Source organism: Phacochoerus africanus, chromosome 2 (assembly GCF_016906955.1).
Source record: "Phacochoerus africanus isolate WHEZ1 chromosome 2, ROS_Pafr_v1, whole genome shotgun sequence".
Taxonomy (NCBI): Eukaryota; Metazoa; Chordata; class Mammalia; order Artiodactyla; family Suidae; genus Phacochoerus; species Phacochoerus africanus.
This window is the reverse complement of record NC_062545.1, coordinates 185,650,458-185,655,873: the sequence shown is the minus strand read 5'-3', so window position 1 is coordinate 185,655,873 and position 5,416 is coordinate 185,650,458.

Sequence of the window (5,416 nt, the reverse complement as noted above, 5' to 3'; positions counted from 1 at the left end):
AGGTCCAAGAGCAAGGTGTTGGCCAATTTGGTCTGAGGCCTCTCTCCTTGGTTTGTAGATAGACACCTTCTCTTTGTGTCTGTAATGGTCTCTTCTCTGTGCGCATGTTCATCCCTGGTGTTTCTTTGTGTGTCCAGATTTCCTTTTCATCGGGACATCAGTCAGGCTGGATTAGGGTCCACCATAATGGATTCATATAAATTCAATCACCTCTTTTAACACCCTATCTTCAAATATGGTCACATTCTGAGGTATTGGGGGTTAGGGCTTCAACACAGGAATTTAGGGGGACATAATTCAGTCCATAACAATGACACAATGGTAAGATAATAGAGATAAGGAAATTTTTTTGTGACCTCAGATTTTGTCTCGGGACCAGGACAAACATCAATTCTCAGTATTACTGAAGTATAAAGCGGGTGTTACTCTGGCAATTCATAGATAGAATTTGGTTTATGGTCATGATCATTTTAAAAAATCTAAATCTGAATATCTTTAAGGTGGGGCAAATTTTGCCTCTTCTCCACATTCACCAATACCTGTTTTGTCCTTAGAAGTACTTAAGTTTATAAACCCTGGCTAAACTCCTAAGCAGGAAGAAAAAATTTTTCTTAACAACCCCATAATTTTCTAGGATCTTAAAACCACATAGTATTATGATAATGTAGTTTAATGATCCTAAATTAATTTTATCCATTCCTCCTTTTCTCCCCCTTTTCATTTAGTTCTTCCCCAGGACTTATTTCCTAAAAAGACTCTGTTATCACAAAACCATTATCTTCTCTATTCTCTTCTAATTTAAAATTACACATGGTTGTGAATTGACAATAACCAAGTCCTACTCCATGTGATCCTTTTAACATTCAGCCCTTTTGCCAACTGGAAACCTTTCTTGATATTTTCATTCCAATAGCAGGGAGATAGACTCAGACTGGCTGATTCATCTGCTAGTTTCAGGTGATAGGTTATTACCATTTATGTTATGGATGAAACTGGTGAGTTTCACTATAAAGTAGGTAAGATATTTGCAGATGCCTGAAATACTTAATAATCTTGGTATTGCCATTTTTCTGTGATGGTCTAGAAGTAACATTTTTTTAAGCCAAAGCAATGAAAATAAAAATATTTTTTGTAAAATTTAAAAAAAGTTAGAGTTTCAGTAGTAGTCAAAGAGAGGCAAATAAAACAAATGAGATTGCATTTGAACTTCTCAGTTTGGTAAGGATATACAGGTTGATGCGATCCCATATTTTCAAGAATGTGGAAAAATGGGCACTTATGCATTATAAATGGTATAATTTTTAATTTTGGCTATCAAAATTTAAAATTTTACTTCTGGGAATTTCTCAAGTACATCAAACTATATATAAAAATTATCACGGCATTGGAAATAATTGGAGAAAAAATAATGGGAGACCTAAACATCATCCATAACAATGGATCTGTTTCACTACAGTGCATATACATAATAGAACTCTATGTTGCCATTAAAAAGAATAGGTCACAGCTTTATTCTCTGTCATGGAAAGATATTGCAAAGCATACTGTTTTATAATAAAAGCAGTCTTGAAAACAACTATGTGGGGCAATTCCATCAGCATTAACTTTGTGTGTGTTTACATGGAGAGATGATACGACAATGTTCAGATATAGAGGTAGAAGGACAACCTCTGGGAAATAAGATTTGGGGTGATTTTTTACTAATATTTAATAATTCTGGTGAGTTTTTTAGTCTTTATAAAGAAAGACTTTCTTTGTATTATTTTTGTAATTAAGACAAATGTTAAAAATTTTGGACAAATTTATGCTTCCCAAGGCCAAGGTTCCGTTTCCAGTAACTGACTCTATACTGTTGGCTTGCCTAAATACCTTGTGTCATTTTCAGGCATTAATCCATGTTATGCAGACTATTATGAAAAGGGTTTTCAGTGTATTTTGAACTTTCCTTTTAATAAGTATGAAATATTCCAAGAGTGGCCAATTAAGTTAGTAATATGCACATAATCACTGAAGGCAAGTGAATTTTGTCTGATTGTCTCCATCCCTCCTTCCATGCCTCCCCCTCCCAACTCAACTTGATGCATTCCGATGTTCAAGTCCTAACCCTCTCTATCTGAGAACACTGAGAACAGGACTCTACTTGGAGAAAGGGTTTTGTTTGTTTGGGGGATTTTTTTTTTTTTTGCCTTTTAAGGGCTGAACCCATGGCATATGGAGGTTCACAGGCTAAGGGTCGAATTGGAGCAGTAACTTCTGGCCTATGCCACAGCCACGCCAGATCCGAGTTGAGTCTGTGTCCTACACCACAGCTCACAGCAATGCTGGTCATTAACCCACTGAGCCCTTAAGGCCAGGGATTGAACTCATGTCCTCATGGATGCTAGTCGTATTTGTTTCTGCTGAGCCACGACAGGAACTCTGAGAAAAGGTCTTTAAAGAGGAAATTAAACTGAAATAAGACATTAGGTTAAGTTGATCCAATATGAACAATACCTTTCTAAGAAGGGTAAGAAGAGGAAATTTGGGCGAATACAGAGGAAAGGCCATGTGAAGACACAGAGAAGATGACCACCCACAAGCCAAGGAGGGAGGCCTCAGAAGTAATCAACACTGTTGACATCTTGATCTGAATTTTAATCTCAGAAGTGCGAGAAAGGTCATTTCTTCTGTTTAAGCCACTTAGTCTGTGGTACTTTTTAATAACAGTTGTAGAAAACTAATACAGTAAGTAAGCCTACCTCTCTGCAACCCCTATTGAAAATCTTGTGGGTTTTTTTTTTTTTTTTGGTTTGTTTTGTTTATAGTATTTTGAGGTCATTTAAATATTTTACATAAATGGTCTTTAAATTTTATTAGGCTACCCAATTTAGTAAAGGAAACACACAAAGTAGGCACCAACTTCCAAATCTTACACCTGGAAAAAAAAAAATCATCTAAAAAGGTAGAAACCTGAATATAACACCAAAGACAGGGAATTATACCAGCCCAGATTGGGCTGATTTGGCAGACAATTATACACACAGGCATGGAGTTATTCTGCATGATTTTTTCTATAATGATTTATTTTTTTCCATTATAGCTGGTTTACAGTGTTCTGTCAATTTTCTACTGCACAGCATGGTGACCTAATTATACATACATGTATATTCTTTCTCACATTATCATGCTCTGTCATAAGTGACCAGACATTGTTCCCAGTGCTATACAGCAGGATCTCATTGCTTATCCATTCCAAAAGCAATAGTCTGCAACTATGAACCCCAAGTTCCCAATCCCTCCCACTCCCTCCCATCCCCCTTGGCAACCACAAGTCTATTCTCCAAGTCCATGATTTTCTTTTCTGTGGAAAGGTTCATTTGTGCTGAATATTAGATTCCAGATATAAGTGGTATCGTATGGTATTTGTCTTTCTCTTTCTGACTTCACTCAGTGTAAGAGTCTCTAGATCCATCCATGTTGCTGCAAATGGCATTATTTCGTTCTTTTTTATGGCTGAGTAGTATTCCATTGTGTATATATATGCACACATATATCTTCCTAATCCAGTCATCTGTGGATGGACATTTAGGTTGTTTCCATGTCTTGGCTATTGTGAATACTGTTGCAATTTTCAATTAGATAAAGTATTTTGACTAGAAAGATGATTTTAATCAGGGCTACATCATGTAAAATTAAAGGACCCACTCTTTTGTTCCATTTATTATTTTTGTGTATATGGCTTTTCATAGATTTTCAATGGGGGAAAAAACTTGCAATCCAGAGAGCTTTAAAAAATGGGAAGAAGGTGAAATATTTCACTAAAAATATTAAGTTAGTGGGCCTTTTAAGACTTGCAGTGACAAATGAAATCTGTATAGGCATTTTTATTTAGCAGTATATGAAAATTTTAGATAAAGCTTTTAAATGTTTGGAAGGTAAAGTCCTGTTTGTAAATGAGGGGTTTAATTTTACTAAAGATATGTAGCTACTTGGTTAAAAACTATGAAATCCCCTGGAAAAAAAGTTACTTTCAGTTAACATGTGTTAGATCTTGTATATTTACAGGAAATGTTTCCATTTAAGACCATTGATACATTAATAGTTTCCAGGCACATTTTATGACAGGGCCTAAGTTTGTTCTCTTTTGAACAACTAGGAAAGGATGTTTTTAAAGTAAGCACTTAGATTTGCCTGGATCTCATTTATAAAGTAAGGGTCTTAATTCCAAATGTCTGAAATCAAACTATGCCCTGGAGTAGTGAATTCCCCAGAGATGACCAAAGCATCTTCCATTCAATTTCTCTTCACCATTAGTCAAACTTCCTAAGTCTCTTGTACCCTTGTGTTTTCTTTCTTGAAATGTGGTTGAATGGATGCAGCTCCTGGCTGTCCCTCCACCTCCTCTGGACTTTACTCATGGATGGTCTGTGATTTTACTTTCATAGTTCCTTGGAAAAGTTGCTGATCATAAATTATTGATTGCAGCACCGTTTTAAAACTGTGCTCCATTCTGACAGTGGGGTTTGACCAACATCTTTTAGCAACATGATAAGACCTCCAAAAATTGGAGGATCTGATTAGGTGGAGGAAATAGCAATGCCTTCTCTGGAACGGGTTTTCTTCACCTGAATCCTTTGTCTTCCAGTGTGTAACTAAAGCCCCCTAGCGGCCAGGTGACCCCAACCAAGTGCTGTGTGCCCCTTCTTCTGGGGAGAGTATCTGGAGATCCTAGTTCCTCTCTTTCCAGATCTCTCTGAACTATGAGAGAAGACAACTGGATGCCCTATGGAGTCCGATCCCCTGGTTTCCAAGATTCTCAGGGAGCCCTGGCCTTTACTCCTGCAGGTTTCCAAGGGAAGGAGAGGCCAGTAAGTTATCCAGCTGTGAAGACGGCCTTTAACTAGCTCTTAAAAATGGTAAGGGATATTGCTACTGTCAGGGCAGACTGAAAAACTCATTAAGCAGTGAGAGCTGAGAGCTGGGGTTCCCCGTGGAAGCTTCCTGGCTTTAGATGTCTTAGCCTGCCTGCCTAACTTCAGAAGGAGGGAATGGAGTCCAGATTTCCCCTAGACATTCTCAAAGGAAAGTTTAGGTAGCACAAAAATATAGTCTGTACCATTACACTCGTAAGACTTGGGTACTTGCCCAAGTAAAATCAAATGACCCTCCAATAGTGCCTACAACGTAGACCCGAGGAATCTCCTGTCCTAGATAGGAACGCACTCCTCTCTGGCCACATAGCCCCGCTGGACACAGGCCTGCCTATTCACATGTGTAAACATGCACCATATCTTCTCTGTGCCCTCAGTGATAGGCAAGGTGTCTGGCACACAATAGGGGCACATAGTCTTTGGCATAAGTGAAAGTGAGTCAAGTTGGTTTAAAGTACATATGAACCTAAGTTTGCAAAAGATAGATTTTATCAAGTGCTTTTTTT